This window comes from Sarcophilus harrisii, chromosome 1, assembly GCF_902635505.1.
Source record: "Sarcophilus harrisii chromosome 1, mSarHar1.11, whole genome shotgun sequence".
In the NCBI taxonomy this organism is placed as follows: Eukaryota; Metazoa; Chordata; class Mammalia; order Dasyuromorphia; family Dasyuridae; genus Sarcophilus; species Sarcophilus harrisii.
In genome coordinates, this window is record NC_045426.1 from 21,382,066 (window position 1) to 21,406,169 (window position 24,104).

At 39.6% G+C, this 24,104-nt stretch overlaps 1 protein-coding gene and 1 pseudogene across 1 annotated transcript in view; one reads left to right on the forward strand and one right to left on the reverse strand.

Annotated features, from left to right (window-relative positions):
* FHIT (fragile histidine triad diadenosine triphosphatase) overlaps positions 1-24,104 on the reverse strand; it is a 992,759-nt gene that overhangs the window by 655,676 nt on the left and 312,979 nt on the right. The window lies entirely within an intron of this gene.
* On the forward strand, positions 7,460-8,888 carry LOC116419102 (annotated as a pseudogene).

Sequence of the window (24,104 nt, forward strand, 5' to 3'; positions counted from 1 at the left end):
TTCATAATAGATGACAGAGAGGTTTCAAAATTGGAAAAGTGTTCATCTGCCCAAGAAAGCCTGCATCTATTTATTTCTAACTATGCATCCCTAAAGGTGTTGGGATTATTTGAACTCTCAATCAAGTGCAGATTCTTCTTTCTAACAGAAATTAATCTTTGGAAAAATGATCAAAAGGTTTCATAACAACAGGTAAATTTGGTGTCAGAGAACTTTTCAATTTTCATAAACAGAGCTGGAACAGTTGCTCAAAGGTCAGGGATGGGAGAAAATTATGAAAAATGGCATTAATGAACATCTATTATCTGGGCAAAACATTAGCTCAAAACTAATCGGTCTAGATTTATACCACTATGTGTCACAAAATCAGCAGGAAGCAAATTGGGAAATGGGGTACAAAAGAAAAAAAGATAAAATTCAATATTGATCTACAGCTCACCTGATGGGATGACTGATAGGGCAATTAGGTGGACTCATGATAAATATCCACAGATGATGAAAGCCTTATAAAGGCATATGGTGTTCCAGACTTAAAACTAGAGCTTACCCCAGGCAACAGTTAATAAGAAAAGTTGTCCAATGTTCTCAAGCTAAAGGTACTTTGTGCCTTTCTCTTTGACTTCCATATTAAGCCTTAGAATATAATCCTTTTCTAATACACATTTCCTCTCCAGCTCTCACACTATCTAAAATAATATCTGATGCCAAGAACTCTCAATAATTATTAGTTGAATGAAAGCAGATTCTCATCAGCAACATATGATTGTGAATCTTAAAAAAGATGAACTAGATGTTTCTGGTATAAATTACAGAGAATATTATCATACAGAAATGGATTGGACTAGATTCTAATCCATCAGTTTATATAGTACTGGCTATGAGAATGTAGACGTGGGAATCAAATCCAGATTCTCTGAGCACCTATCTGATCTGGAGCAAGTCACTTTAAATCTTGGGTCTTAGCTTTCTTATCTGAAAAGGGGAATATTGGACCAGATGACCTCAAAGACCCCTTACCAGTTCTCAAACTTCGAGTGTGAGGTAGTCTCTGAGGTCCTTCCAGTTTCTTAACCCATCATCAGAGACTTACACGGCAGCACTGATTCGTAAGATCAAAAAAAGCTGGAAGAAATCTCTAATCCTCTCATTTTATAAGTGAAAAAATGGAGCCCCACAGAAATTACATGATTTGACAAGGTAAAATATCTAAGCCCAGATCCTCTGACCCGAGAAGCAGAGATTCATCCACTCAACCACAAAGTTTTCTTCCATTTTTTATCTCCCTCTTCTTTTCATTTCACTTCATTTTTCTTCAATTCCCTGATTCTGTCTTAGAAAAAAGAGCCTGATAAATGTATTCAGATGAAGGCATGAATGACAGAGAAGTGCATCATGTTACTCCTCACAGCAGTATTTTTCTTTTTAAAGGAACACCTAGTGATTCAAAGGAAAGTAATGAATTTTTAATCACGAGAGCCCAGACATCAAAACAAAGGTGTAAAGTGGTTTTTGTCCAAGGGCAAGGGATGGGGAAGGGGGTAGGGCCAGAGAGGCCTTCGGGGTCTCCCAGTAGGAGACTAAAACTACTTTGCCCAAGCCTGAGGTCTACCATTCTCAGAACCAACTGAGTCTTGAAAGTAAGAGGAGCCCATGGTTCAGTGATAATGTAGTATTGTATAAACAACTGAAAATTGAGGGAGGAAGCTCTCTGGATCCCATTCAAATACTTGTGCATGGAAATACATACTAATGAACTTAGCATTTACTAAAGATGGAAAAACTTACAATAATTTAGGCCAAATTGCTTTAACATAAATCATTTTTAACCTGAGTTTTATGAATTTGCATCTCTGATGTAATGAAGCTACAGCAATAAAAACCTGCCTAATGCCTTCTGAGGAGGGAAGAAAGAAACTGGACAGTACTTTATACATGAAGAAATGAGATGCAACCTATCATTCAACCTTGAACTCAGCAACTGGCACTTGGCAGTAATAAACATTCACCTGAAGTTGGCTCAATTCAGGAAAACATTTATTGAAACCCATCTCTTATGAGGCATTTTCCTAAGGGCTGAGGAGGAGGAGGAAGAGAAGGACAGGGTCTCTGACCTCTAGAAGGGCTCAGAAAGAATAGAGTTAATGATCAGTCAGAGAAGGAAGCCGAAAGTGCAAAGAACCAACATGGACAGTTTCAAGAACAGGCTTCTCCACCCAGGTCTTAGTTCTCTTTGAAGAGCGGCTCAGTTTAGAGATTAGATAAAGGCTGTGGTTACAGCTTGCCTAGATTTTAGCAAAAATCCTGATAAAGTATTTGCTGCTATTTTTGTGCAAAGACAAAGATGTGGAAGAGCTAATAATCCAATTATAGAACTGGTGGATGGTACTCCTCACAAAGTTGTTGTGAATGTCAACTTGTGACATGGTGAATGTCACCATGTCACCTTGGAAGGAAGCCTTCTGTGAGGATGCCCCAGGCCCTTAGCTTGACACATTGTAGTTTGATGAGTTATCAGTGATGTGGACAAATTAAATTTGCAAATGATATAGTTGTTAAATGGATGATGGGGTCAGGACAGAAAGCTCCTGACAGGAAAGAACACTGGGCTGGACTCAGTAAGATGACATGTGAAATGGGATAGATGTAAAGCTTAGTTTTGTGTTTAAGAAATCAACTTTTTAAAATAAATGACAAATGGGAAAGGACCCTCTAATTGGGGGTATTCTGCAAGGCTCTCTCCCCACCCCCTTGTCCACTCTTTCCCTCTCTAATTCTCCTTTGTGATCTCTTCAGCTGTATTCAGTATCTAACAACATGGCAGCCTTTCTTCTTGCTAAAGCCAATTCCTCCACCTGTACCTCTCATACCATTGTTAGCCATCTTCAACAGCAGATTGTAGCCCCCTTTTCTCTTTCTAATCATCAACCTTTCCCTTTTAACTGTTTTCATGACTTCAAACAGGTGCAAATTTCCTATATTCTTAAACAAAAAAAAAACTTTTCCTAGATCCTAGCATTAGCTCAAGTTATTGTCCTATATGACTCCCTTTTTTCCTCAAAATTCTTGAGCTATCTATACTTTCCTCCTCATCCCATTGTAATAGGGCTTCCAATTTCATCAACTGCAATTATTCTCTGCAGAATCACTACTGATTTCTTGATTGCCAAGTCTAATAGTCTTCCTTCCTTCCTTCCCTTTTTCTTACACAAAACACACATCCCACATCAGCTCCCACGGATTTTAATATTACCATATTTCCAGCCCTAGTCTGTCCTGAACTTTAGCTTGTCATAACTGATCCTCCGTGGACATTTTAAACTTGGATGTACTGAGAACACATCAGCACAGTCTCAAACCCAATACATGTCAAACACAACTAATCTTTTCCTGCAAATTCAGTCATATTCCCCACTTTATTTTTTTCTGTCAAATTTGCTCTTTCGTTCTCCGCAACCTTCTCATCACTCTCACCTCCCAAAATCAATGTTGCTATCTCCGCCACATCTCTCACATGGGATGCTGTCTCTACTCACATGGCTACTTCCTTAGCATGTCTCACTGAGCTTATTATTTGTTGTTGTTCACTTGTTTTCAGTCATGTTCAAGTCTTCATGACCCCATTTGGGGTTTTCTTGGCAGAGATACTAAAGCAATTTGCCATTTCCTTCTCCAGCTCATTTTACAGATGAGGAAACTGAGGCAAACAGGACTGATTGACTTGTTCAGTCACATAGCTACTAAGTATCTAAGTATCACATTTGAACTCAAGAAGACTCATCTTCCTGACTCCAGTCCATCCATTGAAGAGGCAGCCACCTAGCTCATCATCACATATCCCTAATTGGTCTCACTGCTTACCTTAAATCTTTTCCCTAATAGTATTTTCCTCATTGCTTCTGAAATGATTTTATTAAAGCCCAAATCTATGCAATCCCCTCCTGTCCTCCTTAAGAAACACTGGTGACTTCTGGTTGCTCTTAGGATAAAATGGAAACTTCCTTGTTTACTTTACCAGCGCTTTATCATGAGAATGAAGAGCCAGATAGTAAGTAGGGTTGTAAAGTTTACAAAGGGCTCAATATCTGTTATCTCACTGGATCCTCACACTAGAACCTCCCTAGGTTAATGCTACTATAATCCCTATTTTACAGATAAGAAAATGGGCCACATTCTAATAATAGTACAACTTTATAATTAATATTTAAATCTTATTTATTAAATTAAAATTAATAATATTTAATTAATAATATCACATATTTAAACTATCTCCCATGCTTAGCATGAACTCCTTTGACTCCATCTAATGAAATTTTATTGGAATTAAAGTATTTATATTCATTTAATAATATTAATTTAATCTCATTATTATTTAATTTAATAATATATAATTAATAATATCATTTATATTTAAATTGTCTCCCAAGCCTGACAGGAATTCCTTCCTCATGTCTATCTAATGGAATGTTATTGGAATAATTCTTGATAATCATAGCATTTATGCAGCACTTTAACATTTGCAAATCACTGCTTTACAAATGTTATCTCATTTGTTCCAATAATCTTCTCAAGTAGATGTGACTATTCCTCCCTCTTTTACAGATGAGGAAACTAAGGCACAGAAGGAGTAAATGAATTTCCAAAGCAACATATTTAATAAGCATCTGAGGCAGAATTTGAATCCAGGTCTTCTGGTCTTGCTCTCTATCCCAAATAATCTTAGATTATCTACTTTATTCCTTTGTTCTTATTATATTTATATTTATTTCCCATGGTGCTTATTGTCTCCACAATTAGGATGTAAACACTTTGAGGGTAAGGACTGTTTCATTCTTTTTTTTTTGGAATCCCAATGTCTAGCACATAGTAGGAGCTAGTGATGTTAATTAATTGTTTTTTGGTTAGAGAACAGTTCTGATAAAAGACAAGGGAACTCTGATAGACTATCTGAAATGAACTGGAATCATCATTTTGATAAAAACATTCAAAAGAGTTCATTCCTTCATTCATTAAGAATTAAGGCGGAGCTTTCAATAAAGTTGGTCATGGCACCTGGCTAATACCCATAATCAGTCTGGCTCAGAGCCTATTGGGAGTTTTGCTTTCACTTTCACTTTTCCAGAAAGAACAGGGATTAACAGGAGAGAGTCCCGAGGAAAGTCATCAGGACCTGGAGCTTCACTCTTAGGAAGTCTGTTGGAAAGAACCTGGGAGGAGAGATTTGGCCTGGAGACCAGGGTGAGGGGCAGTCAAGTATCGGAAGTTCTTTCTTTGGGAAGCAGAGTTCGCTTGGTCCCCAGAGGGCATAAGAAGAATAGGATCACAAAGAGGTCATTAAAAGTCTTTGTAAGGAAAATCTCCCTAACAATAAGAGATCTGCATAAACAGAATGTGTCGCCTAAAAGAAAAAAAATAAAGTTGTGTATTCCCTCAGGGGGAGGTCTTCCTGCACAGACTAACTGGGCTATTTAAAGGATGGATTGCAAGTCTGGTGAGACCCAATCCAGCAAAGAGTTCTGGGATTTTTCTGAAGGTTTGTTACTCGCAATGCTCCTATTAGATGGGGGAGATTTTTATTTCTTGTTGTATTGACTCTTTGTGACCCCATTTGGGATTTTCTTGGCTAAGCTGCAGGAGTGCTTTGCATTTCCTTCTCCAGCTCATTTGACAGATGGGGGACTGAAGCAAACCGGGTGAAAAGCCTTGCCCAGAGTATGAGGTCATTTTTGATGACCTCAGGAAGATAAGTCTTCCTGACTTTAAATAGAGTGCTCCATTCACTGCACCCTCTGACTGCCCTTAGGTGCCTGACCATACTGAGGGCTATTTAAGGTTTAACTGCATTTGGCAAGGAAAGTTCATCAGAATAGAAGCCTCTGGGAGTTCAGTGGAGGGAGGAATCACTTCTGGGGGAGAGTCAGAGAAATTCTAAAGGAAAGGAAGGGAAGAAGTTAGATGAGGCTTTCCCTAGAATGAGAATGATATAGAATCCATTGGAAAGGGTCCCTCACATTTATTTATGGGGCACGAAGATTTGCAAAATGCAGACTGCATGGCCACTTGGCTAGGAGGCAATAAAATGCGCATTTTACAGTGAAGGAAACAGACTCGGTGGGTGAGAGTCTGAAGGGACGTTCATGCCTTCCCCATTTTAAGATAATTGCCCGAGGGCACAGTTGACCCCCAAAAAACTAATACAGTATTTGGTGGAGGAGAAAGAACAGTGGATTTCAGGTGGGGAAAAACAGAAACAAAAATAGCTGGGAAAAAAATCTCAGATGTATCATTTGAGAAGGGAGCCGCAGTGGGTCAGAATGCCCAATTTGGAGCGAAGCAATCTAGTTGCATTAGCACCCGGGAAGAGCTGCTTTGTTTGGGGCCTCACTTTACTCCATCTGTAAAATGGGGGACAATAAGATCTACGTTCCGGGATTTCCTGGAGGATGAGATGTTGATGCATGTTTAGTGTTTTGCAAACTTTGATGGACTTTTAAGCCCTAGGTAGTATCAGAATCCCTTTCTCTGGAATCACAAGCCCCAGGTTCAAAGTCTGCCCGTAATTCCCTTAGATTATTTAAGTCTCAGTTACCCTCTGTGGACAATGGAATTGGACCAGAGGGACAGCGAGGTGCCCCACGACGCTGTCTTTACTTATTAGTGGGGTGCCAACGGACAAGGGACTTATTTGTGGAATGAGGGTGGGGCCTGAGTTAATGGGATGGCTCCCGCTGAGCTGGCACGCCTTCCTTTAGAAACACCAGGAATATGTACAGCTCTTGCAAGCTTTGCAAAAAGCAACTTTTAGCGGGAGCCTGAGCTGACTTTGCACCTAGGGCAACCAAACAAGTGGCGGAGAGCCTGAGCTGCTTTTGCACCCGCGGAGCAGGGGCATGCAAAAGGCCGGAGCCCGAGCTGCTTTTGCACCCGGGGAGCAGGGGCATGCAAAAGGCGGGAGCCCGAGCTGCTTTTGCACCCGGGGAGAAGGGGCATGCAAAAGGCGGGAGCCCGAGCTGCTTTTGCACCCGTGGAGAAGGGGCATGCAAAAGGCGGGAGCCCGAGCTGCCCTTGCACCCGGGGAGCAGGGGCATGCAAAAGGCGGGAGCCCGAGCTGCTTTTGCACCCGGGGAGCAGGGGCATGCAAAAGGCGGGAGCCCGAGCTGCTTTTGCACCCGGGGAGCAGGGGCATGCAAAAGGCGGGAGCCCGAGCTGCTTTTGCACCCGTGGAGCAGGAGCCAGCAAGTGGCGGGAGTCTGAGCCGCGCAGGCGTTTTAGGGATTCCATCCGTTAGTAGAGCCCGGGGTTGTGCCCGCAGGAACCAGGGAGAGTTGGCGGGAACTTTCTTGCGCCTGCGGCATATTTACAGAACCTCCAGGGGCATCCTGTACTGCGCCTGCGCTCCAGCGGTAGCCACACAGGCCGCCCGCAGTGCGCTGGCGCAGAGGCAGGGCCGCCGTTAAGCACCGCCTACTCTGAGCCTGCGCAGCCATTCGAGCCTGAGGCAGCGTCGGAAGCAGCAGCAGCAGCTCTCGTCGCGCTCCGCCCCAGGTCCCAGTCCAGTCTCAAGGCCCCGGCCGCCTGCCGCCCCAGCCCTACACCCAGCTGCGAGTGTGCCGCTGCGGAGGCCCCGCCATGGCTCCGAAGCAAGCCCCGAAGCCCGAGTTCCAGGAAGGCGAGCGCGTGCTGTGCTTCCACGGGCCGCTGCTGTACGAGGCCAAATGCCTGAAGGTGGCCACGGAGGACAAGCAGGTGCGCTACCTGATCCACTACAGCGGCTGGAACAAGAACTGGGACGAGTGGGTGCCCGACAACCGCGTGCTCAAGTACTCGGAGGCCAACCTGCAGAAGCAGCGCGAGCTGCAGAAGGCCAACCAGGAGCACCAGGCCGAGGGACGGGCCCGGGGCGGGGGCCCGGGCCGTCGGGGAGGTGGCGCTGCTGCCTCGCTGCAGCAGAAGCACGTGGAGACGCTGTTCCAGAACATTCGCATCACACCCTCCACCTCCGCGGCCGCTGGAGCTGCCGAGGCCGGGGCCGCCTCCGCCGAGGCCAGCACCTCCGCGTCTGCGGGTGCCGCGGCCGAGGCCCCAGCCCCGGGCCCGGGGCGCAAGACCCGCAAGAGCAAGCAGAAGACGGGCGGCGGTGGTGGCGGCGATGGTGGCCCTGGCCCCAGCACCCGGGAGCCCCCGCAGCCCCTGCCGCGCAGGCGTGCCCGCGGAGAGCCGGCCGCCAAGGGCGAGGCGGCCGCGGCGGCCGCGCGCGCCGACCTGCAGGTGCAGATGCCGGCCGAGCTGAAGCCCCTGCTGGTGCGTGACTGGGAGCTGGTGACCAAGCAGAAGAGACTCGTGGGGCTGCCGGCCGCCAAGAGCGTGGACGCCATCCTGGACGAGTACGTGGCCTTCAAGAAGGCGCAGGGCCGGGGCGACAACGTGGAATACGCGGCCGACGAGGTGGCCGGGGGCATCCGCGCCTACTTCAACGTGACCCTGGGCACGCAGCTGCTGTACGAGGGCGAGCGGCCGCAGTATGGAGAGCTGCTGGCGGCCCACCCCGACGTGCCCGTCTCCCGGCTGTACGGCGCCCCGCACCTGCTGCGCCTCTTCGTGCGCATCGGCGCCATGCTGGCCTACACGGCCTTCGACGACAAGAGCCTGGCCCTGCTCTTCGGGTACCTGCACGACTTCCTGCAGTACCTGGCCCGCGACCCCGCCGCCTTCTTCGACGCGGGCCAGTACAAGGACGCGGCTCCCGAGCCCAGCCAGCGCGCCGCATAAGTAACCCAGGCGGCGCCGGCCGGCCCGGGGCTGCTGGCTGGTCCCGCCGCCCCTTGTAACACCGCCGGGAGCTGCGCCCGCCGCGAGGCAACGGCCTCGGCCCTGCGTGCTTTGTAACCTGTGTCTTTGATCCTGCGTTCCTGATAATCCGTGTTCCTGCACAGCGATCCTGTGATCCTGGTCATCCGTGTTCCTGATAATCCGTGTTCCTGCACAGCGGTTCCCGTGTTCCTGGTCATCCGTGTCCGTGCACAGCGATCCTGCGTTCCTGGCCATCTGTTCCTGCACCAGCGGTTTCTGATAATCCGTGTTCCTGCACAGCGATCCTGTGATCCTGGTCATCCGTGTTCCTGATAATCCGTGTTCCTGCACGGCGGTTCCCGTGTTCCTGGTCATCCGTGTCCGTGCACAGCGATCCTGCGTTCCTGGCCATCTGTTCCTGCACCAGCAGTTTCTGATAATCCGTGTTCCTGCACAGCGATCCTGCGTTCCCGGTCATCCGTGTTCCTGCACAGCGATCCTGCGTTCCCGGTCATCCGTGCTCCTGGCCATCCGTGTTCCTGCACAGCAGTTCCTGGTCATCCGTGTTCCTGATAATCCGTGTTCCTGCACAGCGGTTCCCGTGTTCCTGGTCATCCGTGTCCGTGCACAGCGATCCTGCGTTCCTGGCCATCCGTTCCTGCACCAGCGGTTTCTGACAATCCGTGTTCCTGCACAGCGATCCTGCGTTCCCGGTCATCCGTGCTCCTGGCCATCCGTGTTCCTGCACAGCAGTTCCTGGTCATCCGTGTTCCTGATAATCCGTGTTCCTGCACAGCGGTTCCTGTGTCCCTGATTATCCGTGTCCATGCACAGCGATCCTGCGTTCCTGGCCATCCGTTCCTGCACAGGGGCGAAGCTCCATGTTCTCAAAGTTTACTCTGCGTCCAGTTGAGGACTCTGTTTTTCTTTAGTTTTTTGCTTTGATGCTTGAAGTCAATGGAACTCTTAAGTGAAATGTGACTGTTACTCTTAGACAACTCTGTCTAGATTAGGAAAGAACTGTAGGTTTTTTTTGTGTGTGCGTGTATGTCTGTTTTATGGTGGGTTTTGTATTTTAAGGAATGGTCTAACTCTGATAAATGCCATTGTTGTATATCTCTGGTTTTCTGGGGAAATTGATATTGCAGGAGTTGTTTTGCAAGTCTTTATTTTTTCTTTAAATTGAATAAGAGGATTGGACTAGACTATTCCTAAGAACCCTTGGGTTTGTGACATATTCATTTTTGCCCATTATTTATCTTGTAGCCAGTTATCAGGTACCAGTGGTACATGCAGAAGTACAGTGCTTTAGTATCTTATTCTAATTAGAACTGGCATTTGTTTGTTTGTTTTTGTTTTTTTAGCCTTCATATACTTGTGTATTTGTTTGTTTTTTGTTTTTTTAGCCTTCATATACTTGTGTATTTTGTATACCTAAGCTAGTCACAAGCAGTCAGTAAATACTATAGGAAGTATTTGTTATTAATAATGGGGATGTGGTTAATTTAGAAGTAATTTTTTTCTACATTATATTATCTCTTTACAAATATAGTAGTTTGCTTTTAATTCATTTTAAGAAAAACTTGTGGCTGGGCTCTATTTTTCTAGTTAGGATTACACCTTAAACTAGATATCTATAAGTTCCAGAATACAGCTATATTTGTATGATGCAGGAGTAATGCTGATATCTGTGAAGGACAATTTTATGTTTTATGTTCAGTATTCTGATTTACTGCTTTTATGGAAAAAATGACCACTCAACCACAAACCAAGAGGTAATCTTTGTACTTTAATAAAGTATTAATAAATCATTTTGAAATTTAACAAGGAATATGGATGTCATTCAATGATCTTAAATATCCCTGAAATAGGAGATAAAAGCCTTTAGAAAAGTCTTATTCAGTTGCTGTAAACTGTTATATTTCTTGAAACCATTCAAAACAACTGCCCTTTTAGTTGCTTAATGAGCTTTGATTAATTTTGCCAAGTTTTCCTGATATTTTTAGTTGAATCATTAGGGCTCCCTGAAACTAATAGTTCAGTGTATATACAGAGAAATCATATGAATTAACAATTGTTGAAAATTCACAGTATTGAACATAATAATTAATAGGTTCACTTTTTTTTTTTTTTTTTTTTTACTCTTTGCTCCTCATTTGGAGACTAGTAAAGTCTTCTGTTGCTTTTACTCACCTAACCTCTTCTTTGAGACTTAAAGCCATTTAATTAATTTACCTGGTCCAGGTCAAACCCGCCTGGCCTACAGATCCACCTCAACTACTCTTGAAATACTTGGGCCCCTCAGTGTACATAATGATGTCTCTTAAAAGACCTTGGACTTAGTTGTCCATTTTCCTTAATAATCATGACTTTTCTTAGCCACCAGTTCACAAGGATGCTCATACCTAAAGTCTGTCTGTCAGCCAGCAACCTTTTAGACAGTGCTTGCATACCATGTGCAGACTGCTTGAAGATGCTAAGAAAAGCAAAAACGAGGTTTCTGGTCAAGAAGCTCACGTTCTAATTAAGAACATGCACAAGCCTCATAGGTGGAAGGGATCTCAGAAGGGATGGGGAGAGTTAGGGAAGCCCCTTGAGGAGGAGAAGATAATTCTAGGTTTGCAGCACAAATGTCTGGGGAGCCCTGAAAAGGCCAGAGGTCCGGGATGAGGTGTAAAGGGTAAAGTATCTGAAGCAGAAGGGCCGGGGAGCAAAGGGCTTCAAGCACCAAACAGGATATTTAAGTATAGTTTGGAGGTAATGGGAGTTATCTTAAGCTGAACAGGAGAATAACATGGTCATACTGGTGAGGAAGAATCTGGTAATTGGAAGGACTGAAGGAGGGATTTGCACAGGAGATGGATGTGTGAGTACTTATCAAAAGGTGCCTTATTCCTAGTGGAAGCTTAATAAACACTAATTGAATTTACTTGCATATCGTAATTATTAGTCAAGAAAAAACCTACATGAAAATGATAGGTGCAGGTATTAAAAACTTAAAAAATACTCCTGATTCAAATTCCTCACACTGTTTTAAGGTCAGTGTTTTTAGTCCCTGAAGACTGAATTGAAGTAGCTGATTTACAATCGAGTGTTCCTTCAAGTTATTGTGGGTTTTTTTTCGGTGGGGAGCCTTTTTGTTTTTGCTTTGTCCATTTATTCTCTGGGGAAAACATAGTTAAAACTGATTTCCACTGATCTTCAGTTCTTCTCAGGAGATCAGTAATTCCTGGTTGTTTTTCTCAGGCACCCTGGTGTTTTGCTTTTGGGGATATGTGCATAGTCTTTTATTATTATTATTATTAGCTTTTATCCTCATGAAAAAAAATGCTCTGATTTCTCCTACCATCATTCCTTATTAGATTCTTTCAAACAGACCTAACTTTAGTTAGCAAAGTTAGTGTTTTTTATTTGCTTCAAAGAGAGTTTTCCATTTGGGAGTACCCTATGATACTTGTGTGATAGACAATGTTTTAAAAAATAATAGCATTGCCATATAAAAACAATGAGATGTTGTATTTTTATGGATTACATCTGCTAATGAAATGGTATTGTTCCAAACACTTGTCATGAAATCTAGAATTCTAGTACATTGTTTCTCAGTGGTTCAGACAATTTTATCAGTAACTGAATTTAAAATATGGGGATGAAAAAATATTTTTCCTTTTCAGTAGGGGTTCTTAGTCATGTATGTTTTGTGTGTGTGTGTATGTGTGTGTGTGAGACAGACAGAAACCGATCCCTTTGGCAATTTGATGAAGTTAATGACTTTCTTTTCAGAATAATTTTAAATGATTAATTGAAAAAAAGTTAAAACTTCAATTTAATAACTCTTTAGGCATAATTCCAGATTGCTCTTCAAAATGGTTGGGTCAGTTCACATTTCCACCAACAGTAAATTAGTGTCCCAGTTTTTCCAACATTTATGAGTGAAAATAAAGATGTAATTTTTATTATTTTTTCCATCTTAATTCATGGATTCCCTAATTAAGAAATCCTGCCTTAAAAGACATGTGAGAAACAGATAATATATGAAAAGCCCTTCAGAGATGATAATGCACTGAATCAATGAAAAACTTGGAAAAGCAATTCTTTATTGGATTATAAAACAAAGTTAATATAGGAACTTTTATTTAAAAAAAAAAAACCTGTTAGAACATTAAAAACTGAGCTAATGAATTTTTAGCAAGAAATATAGAAGGATTCTCAAATTTAAGTGGTCTGTGTCTCAGAGCAACAAGGTTAAGGTTTTTTTGTTATGTTTTTTTGCAGAAATGAGTTCTGCTTTGGAAATATATTAAGTGGGAGTGATAGGGGATAAGAAGGAAGAGGGATAGGGAAAAGGCACATTGTGGAAGGAAGGTTACAAAAGATTTACCTATCAAACAAAACTCATGTTTTATTATATCTTGTAATACAACAGGCCAGACTAATTATAGAGAATTATTTTTAATAGGTTTCAAGAAGACCTATGTGTCTGGCACATAATAAAATGCTTGATTAGATTCAGAAATGTTTTCTGAATAGAACTGAAATATACACTTAGAGGTTTGGATTAGGAAGAAAAAAGGGGAGAGAAATCTCAAGGCCATTTCATACATCTCAGAGCTTTGGGAGGGCATTAGGACAGGAAAACTAAAGAGAAATAAAAGAAAAAAATATTCATTATGTATTTATATATATATATATACACAAGTATTTATATACATATATGTTTGTGTATATAGATACATCTACATATTTATAAATGTTGGGAGAGATTGAAGGCAAAATAAGAAGGAGCTAGCAGAAAATAAGGTAGATAATGTCATGGAAGCAATGAATATAAGCTTGGACAGACTTGTAAAATAGCATAAGATAGAAGAACTTGGTATGCTATGGTCCAGAGACTTACAAATAGTCATTTGTGACTGAAAGAGTGAACATCCATTCCCCCTGTCCTCTCTGTCTGGCAGTAAAAGGAGTTTTTTAGATATATGTCATTTATCTTTTTATTTTTATTATATATATATATAATATAATAATATATATTATATAATATAATTATATATAATATAAAATATATATTTGAGATATAAGTGAGTACTAGAGGCAGATTGAACCAGATTGCAGATACAATTGTTAAATTCTCAGTGAAAATATTTATACCTTGGAAACTACAAATCAGGGCTTGATTTTTTGTTTTGTTTATTGTCTAGACTTAAGAAAGTGATGAAGAAAATGTTATTAAAGCAGATTTGGAAGTGTCTTTTTTGAGAGCCACTTTAAACATTTAATACATACTATATTTGTGTATGTGTGTGTTTTGTGTATGATACTTTTAAAGATTGCTAAAATATTAAGAGCAAAATAATTTGAAGTTTTTACCTTAATTTCATTGCCAACTTCTACTTTGTTGGGAAATGAGTTAATAATTTTAGCATGTACATAAATTTTGTGATAAATTTAAAATGGAATGTAACATTCATATTTTCATTCAGACCTCTCTAAGTGAAAAGAACTTTTTATCAAATTAGAAAAGTTATTCCTTAGTTTAAAAGGAAAAGCCTTACTGTTTTTAGGATACTTTTCTTGATAATGTGGATCTAAGTTATTGTCTATAAGCAATATGACAATAAATAACCACTTCAAGGCAGCAATTAACATAATGGTACAGTCAAAGTTCTAGGTTGGCTGATTCAACTTGAAAGAATTTTTTAATGTTGGCTGATGCTTCGATGGCAGTTCAGTCTTTATGAAGGACATGTTGAAATATCTTTCATAAAGGTTTAAATCACAGAATGACTGGTGTTTTGAAAAGAGCAGAGGTATGAAGAAGGTGTACGTCTCCCTTTGTGGATTTAAAATGTAAAGCATCTGTGTGACCTTTTCAAAGATAATAATTGAGATTTATAGATAGATGGGAGATATCTATATATCTGCTAATTAATTAGTATTAACTCATGTTTTTGTAATCCTGGATAATTTGCATATATATATATGCTTTTTATTTTCAAAAATATGCATGGATAGTTTCAACATTGGCCCTTGCATACATAGTCTTTTGTTCCAATTTTTCCCTTCTTTCTCCCTACCCCATGGCCTAGATGACAAGTAATTCTATACATGTTATACATGTTAAAATATATGTTAAATCCAATATATATAAACATATTTAAACAATCATTTTGCTGCATAAGAAAAATCAGATCCAAAAGGAAAGAAAATGAGAAAGAAAACAAAATGCAAGTGAACAACAACAAAAAGAGTGAGAATGTTGTGATTTACACTTAAGTTTCCACAGTCTTTTCTCTGGGTGCAGAAGACTCTCTTCATCACAAGGTCATTGGAACTGGCCTGAATCATCTCATTATTGGAATTGCTTTAAAATATTAACAAAGCGCATCCATTGATGTGTTTGGGATATGGAAATTCTTTCCTTTTGATTATCAATATACAAGTGGATATCTAAATTTTGTGCCTTATTTTTTCATGTTTTCAATAAACAATGAAACATTACAATATACATTTAAAGTTTATTTTCTGATTGATGAATCATGAATCAAATTAGGTTACCACAAATATCACGAAAATAAAAATTTCTAATGAATAATTATTTCCAAATCCCAGACAAAGAGTCACATAGTAATGAGAGTGCTTGCCTAGAACTCAATCCCAGCTCTGACATTTTTGAGATGTGTGACCTCCCTGATTCCTAGTGTCATCGTAAGTCAAATGGAGCCAGTAATTTAACTCACAGAATTGGTGTGAGACTCAAACTAAATAATAGATTTTAAATAAAAGCTGTATAAATGTCACATAACCTCCTGGTACTCCCAGGAAAATCTTGAAAATTCTGTGACAAAGTAGCGGCTGATCTGCATTAGTGGAGGATTTTTTTTCTATTAGGAACGAATTTCCTCTACATTGATAAAATCACAGATTGGGTCTCCTGTGCAGATATCTGGCAGTCTTTACCATCATCATCATCATCATCATCATCATCATCTTCATCATCATCATCATCATCATCATCATGATCCCTGTCAATATCACCTTATTTGAAAAATGAAGAGGGCGATTTTATGGCCTCCAATATTTCTAAATCTAGTCATTGTGACTGTTAGCAGGATGTGTGTGAATTTGAGTGTATTACAGACAATACAACTCAATCATTAAAATAGAACTTGTTCACAGTCTGGATCAGTTGTATCACATGCCTGGGACCTTTTATCGGTGAAATGACATTTTTTGTTTTATCTCGAGTCAAGTCGAGTCAACAAGCATTTATTAAACCTGGGGATACAGAGAAAGACAAAAGAGACCCAGCCCTCAAGAAGCTCACCATGGAATGAGTGAGACAACACAAGAACAACTATGTGCAAACAAGATATATTCAGGATTAATTGGACATAATCTCAGGGGGTCTGGCAGGATTTTGGACTCCTGGCAGTCCGACAGTGTAGCTCTCAGTTTAATTGGATGTGGTGTCTGGCGTGTCTCGGGCTTGGGGGTATTTAATAAAATATGCACACATGTGTGATGCCCACTGATTTATTATGGTGAGCTCGCATCTGCCACCAGCCTGGGAAAGGGTTCACAACATAAATATCTACTGTTCTTTCCTCTGAGGGTTGAAATGTTCCCAGTTACTTCATAGTCCAAAGCATACATGTTTCAGAATAGCAAAACAGGTTCCTCCAGATCATTCTAATTGTAAGAAAGATGCGAGTATCAAAGAGAAGGAAGCTTCTTTTCTCTGAATTTAACAGAACAAATTTCCATTTTTCCCTCTTTCATCTCTATCAGCTCAGATAGTAGAACTTTAAGCACACGAGGCCATCTGGTCTATACTAAAAGCACAGTTACTCTTTCTTTCTCTTATTTTTTTTTACTTATGGAATAAAACAAACATTTTCATAACAGTATAAAAAAAGATGATTATACATGAAATCGCAAATCTGTTAGATATAATTTGTTATTCCTTTTAAATGTACAACAAAGTTTAAAAATTGTTTTTCCTTCCCTCATTCCCACTCTAGAGATGGCTACCGTTAAATACACACACATACAAATATGTATGTATGTATATGTAAAATTATTCTACACATACTTTTATTAATCAGTTCTTTTTATGGATGAAGCCTTTTCTATTAGATTGGGACTGGGGGGACCCCAAATTGCCTAATTAAGCTACTTGACACAAAAACTCAGTTTGATATAAATTCACCAATTTGCTCTCACGTCCTGGCTTAAGAAAATTTCCTGAGCACAATAAGCCAGTATGTCAATCTCCTAAAACCTGAAAGTTCAAGGTAGGCTTGAGGAGCCAACTAATGATTTTTAAATAGGCTGTTCCTTGTGTCTGTCTTGGAGCAGGGAGAAAGGAATGGGTCCTGCCAAGGCCTTTAGAGCTGATAAAAGCTAGAGCTGGAATCCTTTACAGCCTCCTCAAAATGCCCATTTCACAAAGGCTGGCGGGGTCTTGGGGAGCTCTGCAGAACTTTTGGTTTGGGATCCAAGGCTAGTAAAATCTGCAAATCTGTCAGAATATACAGTGACCTGAGTTAAAGTGGAGGAACTGATTTATAAGGGAATCTAAAAAAGAAAATGTACATGACTGTGCTCTGTTCAGAAAGAAGTCTGGGATGGGGTGATCGATCTATTCAGAGAATTTAATTTCATTTAGGTCTTGGCCAGCTTCCAAATGACACCCATAGATGGTGTTTTTGAGGGCTCTAAACCCTGACAAAGGCTCATAATATTTCACATGGCCCAGATGATCACCCTTCTGGGGCATATACTAGAAACGAGGAGGCATTTTTCACCTGAGGTCCATGAAATTGTGTTTTGCTTTAATCTTTCTTTCTTTCTTTTTCTTTTTTTCTTTTCTTTTTTTTAATATTTTGATCACTGCACCTTAGTATAATTGGTTTCCATTATAATCCTGTGCATTTTTTTTTATGCATTTAAGAAGCTGATTTCTGAGGCATTTTTCAGCTGAGGTCCATGAACTTGTATATTTTTTTAATGTTTTGATCACTGCACTTTAATATAATTAGTTTCCATTGCAATCCTGTGCATTTTATTTTATGCATTTAAGAAGCTGATTCTGAGGCATTTTTTATCTGATATCCATGAACTTGTATGTTTTTTTTTTTTTAATGTTTTGATCACTGGACTTTAATATAATTGGTTTCCATTGTAATCCTGTGAAGTTTATTTTGTGCATTTAAGAAGCTGATTCTGAGGCATTTTTTACCTGATATCCATGAACTTGTATTTTTTTTTTTTTTAATATTTTGATCCCTTCTGTATGTGCACGAATGTTTGTGGCACTCTTTGTGCCACTCTTTGTAGTGGCCAGAAAGTGGAAACTGGGTGGATGTCCATCAATTGGAGAATGACTGAATAAATTGTGGTATATGAAAATTATGGAATATTACTGTTCTGTAAGAAATGACCAACAGGATGATTTCAGAAAGGCCTGGAGAGACTTACATGAACTGATGCTGAGTGAAATGAGCAGGACCAGGAGATCATTATATACTTCAACAACAATACTGTATGATGACCAGTTCTGACGGACCTGGCCATCCTCAGCAACAAGATCAACCAAATCAGTTCCAATGGAGCAGTAATGAACTGAACCAGCTACGCCCAGCGAAAGAATTCTTCTAAAAACCATTACATTGAATTCCCAATCCCTATATTTATGCCCACCTGCATTTTGGATTTCCTTCATAGGCTAATTGCACAATATTTCAGAGTCCAATTCTTTTTGTACAGCAAAATAGTGGTTTGGTCATGTATACTTATTGTGTATCTAATTTATACTTTAATATATTTAACATCTACTGGTCATCCTGCCATCTAGAAGAGGGGGTGGGGGGAAGGAAGGGAAAAATTGGAACAAAAGATTTGGCAATTGTCAATGCTGTAAAATTACCCATGCATATAACCTGTAAATAAAAAGCTATGAAATTTAAAAAAATATATTTTGATTCCTATACTTCAATATAATTGGTTTCCATTGTAATCCTGTGCATTTTATTTTATGCATTTAAGAAACTGATTCTGAGGAGTCTATTAGCTGCTTTACCATACTGCGGATGGGAAACATGACTAAAAAAATGTTTAAAAATAACTAGCTCAACAAAATCTAGCAAAAAATTAATGAGTATCTATAACAGGAGACACTGTTTTTCCTTTTTTTTTTTTTTTAAATCCTTATCTCTTAACACAGCATCTAACACATAGTAAGATATGATGATAATGGTGGTTTTAGGTTAATAACATTAAGGAGTAGCATTCTCCATTAGTAATTAATAAAAATTTTACTTTATTGGGGTTCTCTGTTTTCAAGTGAATTCAGCCATAATTGTGCCTTTTTGTTGTTGTTGTTGTTTTTGTCTGTTTGTTTATTTTTGAAAATCAGTGGGGACAGGAGAAAGTATCTGGTCTGCCATCTTGCTGACTTCATGACCCACAAGTTCCTATTATATAAGTTTCCCTGCTCCCATTCACCAGGGAGTTCCTAATTAACCTCTGGGTAAGACTTAATTTTATTTCTAGAAAATGTGGTCTTCTATGACTTGTAGTCAAAGAACCCTGTCAATAGAATATTGGGGTGAAAAAAGGAGCCTTTGTCTCTGGGAGAAATTAGGGATCATTAATATCACTTTGTACCTTGTTGAAAACAATCCAACCGGTTCTCATTTGTTCCTGGGCCCAACATTTTGTCCTTTTGTCAGATCTGCCCCAGGTACATATCTGAAGTGAACAAGATCCCCAAAGTGTCCCTCTAACTGCACCCCACAATCTAAACAGGAGATACTAACCCTAAATGCCTTCTAGAATACTTACTCACCCCGTGGAAGTCTGACCCTTCCAGTATTCTAAGATTCTTAGATTTATCTGCAATTATTAGAATTGTTTAATACAGGGTAACACACACTGAACTATAAAAATGAAGTTGAGGATGGGAGTCTTGGAGGTCATTAAGAAATGCAGATGCCATGGTTTCAATTGTAGGAATCTGAAAAAGTTTCTAGGGCATTGCAGAATGACAATGGATTCTGGTGATTACATTTATTAGATACTATGCATTAAAGAGCCAATTCATTAAAAATTAATGGCAGAGGGATACCATCCACATGTTATAAATAATCACTAAGTGGAGACTGACGGCAAAGCACTGGGTCAGTTTGAATTAATAAAAACAAAATGAAGCAGGCATTGGGAATCATAAAAAAGAGAGATTTATAACAAAATATCTTATAAGAGGAAGAAGGAGGAATAGATATTACCCGATTTATCTGAAGAACAAACAGGAAAATGAGAACAAATTCACCATAAACCTCCAATATTTTCCATGAATAAAGCATTTATTTCCTGAAAATGAATGTCTTAAACAGAAAGGAACCTTATAGACAAAGTGTGACATTGGGCTATAGTGAATATAATGATAAGAAGAGAAACAGATGTTCTCCTGCAAATCAGGGAAAATGTTAATGGAAGTTGAATCATTTCTCTGAGTGTCTGGCCACACAGGGGGCTGATGTCAGTAACAGACAAGACTATATATTTCAAAAATCTCTGATTTTATTAACATATCAAACCCTGACACAAAGCCTGCTTTTCAAGGTAAGGTTTTCCTAAAATGTGTGGGTTAGATACTACCAATTTTCAAAATTTATAATCCCGGTGTAAAATCTGGCAGGATGCTGGAGTCCTGACCAGCAGAGCTGGGTTCTGGGCCCTGCTCTGGCATTGATTATTATCCTTTCCCCGTCTTCCTTCCCTCATCTATAAAATGTGGGGGTTGGACCAAATGCCTTCTGTCATCTCTTCCAGCTCTCAGTGCCATCAAAATTTATATTTTAAATGTCAAGTACTAGCTTACTTTATTTGAAAACTCATCCTGCTACTTCTGGAGCAATGTGATAAATTAATTTCAAAAGTATTCCTGTAGAGGGGCAGCTAGATGGTACAGTGGTTCGAGTATCAGCCCTGAAGTCAGAAGGACCTGAGTGCAAATCCAACCTTAGACACTTAATATTTACTAGCTCCGTGAATCTGAGCAAATCACTTAACCCCAATTGTCCTGCAAACAAAACAAACAAACAAAAAAAACCAATAAAATAAAATAAAAAGTAAATAGTGACTTAAGATAATTGAGCAGATGGTATGACTGTGCCCACCGTGGCCAGTCTGACAGTGAGATTAAGAGACAAGGTAAGATGATGTCAGGTCAAAGGTTTCTCCAGGTTACCTGAACGTCATGGCTCTCATGACAAAAAGGATAATTCTCAGATGGGAGAATGCCACTGCAAGGCAAACGGCCTTCTGGATTTAAGCCAGCTTTGGAGGAAATGGATATAAATCCCATATCTCCACGGCATAGTCCTGGGCACACAGTTGGTACTTGATAAACACTAGTTGACTGACTAATCACTAATGAGATTTATTAAAGTATCATCACATCATACTTAAATCATTGGACTACATAAGTCTGTAACAGGAAAAGGAACTCTAATTTAAGCTAGAAGCTAGTGACTTCCTCACTGAAGGGATTTCCAAAACTACTTTCACTGAGTCAACAACAGACATTTATTCTCTTCTTACCAAGTACCAGCCACTGTGTTAGACACCAAAAACAAGGTCAAATGCTTTGATTTATCTAAAATAATGTGTTTATTTTGTGCTAGCAAATAATTAAATCTAAACTATTATAATGATTTTAACCATTAAACTGAGAGGTGTTTAAGGGAAGGGAGTTTTATTTATTGTTTTGTTTTGTTTTGCGTTTTTTCCCTTTCTTTATGTTCCCAGAAATTCACATAGTGCCTGACACATAGTAGGTGCTTGATAAATGCTTGGTGATTTCACTTGATTTTAAACAAAATTATGTAGATAATATAATAATAACAATAATAATTTGAAAAATTTGAAAATTTGCAAAGCAGGTGACATACCGGTTCTCATTGGAACCTCTCAGAAGTCCTGCATTATGATCATTATTTGATTACTGTTGTTCAGTAATATCCAACTCTTTGTGACCCAATTTGGATTTTTCTATTTTTTTCTGTAGCAATTTCATTCATTCATTTTGTTTTTATTAAAGCTTTTTACTTTTCAAAACATATGTGTGGACAATTCCTCAACATTAGCTCTTGCAAAACTCTGTGTTCCAATTTCCCCCCTTCCCCTACACCATTCATTAGATGGCAAGTAGCCAATTTGCGTTTCCTTGGCAAAGACACTGGAGTGATTTAGCATTTCCTTCTCCAGCTCATTTTACAGATGGGGAAACTGAGTCAAATAAAGTTAAGTGCCCAGATAGTAAGTATTTAAGGTTGGATTTGAATTCATACCTTCCTGACTTCAGCACTCTATCTACTGTGCCGTCTCATTGCCCTCCAATGGGAAAACAAGCCCAGAAGATTGTCACTTGCTGACAAATTAGCCCAGGGGATCTTCAGTGGGGTGCTCCTGACCCCACATTTTCATCCTCATAAAGGAATAGGAAAAGGAACCCAAACATTTTAGCATGCCTTCTGTAAAAGGCTGTATGTATTTTTAAGTGAAATATTTCTATAAGGCTTCTTTACTGTTAGTATTCATGAAGAATCCTCTGGAACTCTTAAATACCCGCTCTGTCTTTTACCATGGAAGTGATTCTGCAAGCAGAAAAGATTTCAATGTCAAATAGAAATGCCCTTGAGTTTTCCTTGCAACTTACTGGCCAGTCTTCAAGGGCAAAAGTAATGAAAATGTACTTAAAACCTGACAAACTTAGGCCAGAGACGCCCAATATTGCTTTTTTAAATGTTATTTCCCACTTATTAATAGGTTCAGAATGCAGAAAAGAAATAGATTCATTTTGTTTTCTTTCATTTTAATATAACTGAAAGGTCAAGGAATAACCAGGCAGACGATGGACCTTCCCCTTGTGCTGCCTTTTCTGTCCTGTATCAGCAATTAGATTTAAGGTCTAAGAATTCTGCAAACACGACTTTCACACGGAAGAAACTGTGAGGAAGATGAAGCACCGGAGCACAAAGTACCCAAAGAAACCTGTTGCCTTTCTTCAGACTCCATCATTGGAGTGTATAAATATCAGCCAACCAAGAAGGATTTACAACAAGCCCCTGCTTGTCTTAGGTAAAGGGACTACAAATAGAAAACTTGCTTTCAATGAGCTTACACTCCAATAAGCAATAGAAAGAGATATAAAATTTCACACATTTATACCTACCTAATAACAACTAGCATTTTTATCAACAATACTGATAGGAGGAAGTAGATAAAAATGGGATAGGATAGAAATGTACATCAAGTGGTACTGTAAGGAAATCAGAACCAGTCAAAGAAGAAGGTGAGCGGGTCCTGCAGCTCCTAGAATTAAAGTGTAAAGTTTTAGGGTCTCCCTTCACCTCACCTTTAAAATTAAGGATTTGCTATTCCCTGGGAAAAGGAGAGGTTCTTTTGGTCCAAATGTTTATTTAACATGAGCAACAACCTAATATAGACCAGAAATAAAATGACTAACTATAATAGACCAGAAATAAAATGAATGTAATTATAATTTAGACCTATAAATAACCCCAACCAATTACCATTTCTGACAAAATCAACGGGAGTGATTTATTTCATAATCCACGTAATGCTTGCGTATGAGAAGGGCTGACAAGTTAACACTCATCAGAAATATTGGTTGATCCACTTTCCCAATTAAAACTGTTAATCCAATACTATCCAGAAGATATATTTCCATCTGCAGGAAAGTCTGTAAGACCCACTTCCTAGAATCTTAGAATTAGAAAGGAGCTGAGAGTTAGTCAGTCTGCTCAAATTTATTAAGTGCCTATAATATTAGACTCCCATCCTATTGAAAAAATTCCTTCTGCAGAATCCCAGACAGGTGTTCATCTGACATCTGCTAAAACACTTCCAGTGATGGAGAACTCACTACCTTTGAAGACAGCTTGTCCCATGGTTGACAACTACAATCGACAGAAAGCTTTCCATAGGCTGAGACAATTTCTGTATCCTCGTCATGTCTTTCAATAATAACAGAATAATAATAATAATAATAATAATAATAATAATAAAGTTTGCAAGGTGCATTACAAATATTTCAATCTATCCTCATGACAACCCTTGGATGTAAGTGATATGGAAAAAAGTTTATAAAATACTTTAAAATTTATCAAAAACTTTTTCCTTGTTATCTTGTTCCTCATAACAATTCAGTGAGCAGTTGCTATTATTATTTCCATAGCATAGATAAGGAAACTAAGTCTCAGATTAGGTGATCTGGCCCAGTGAGTGCA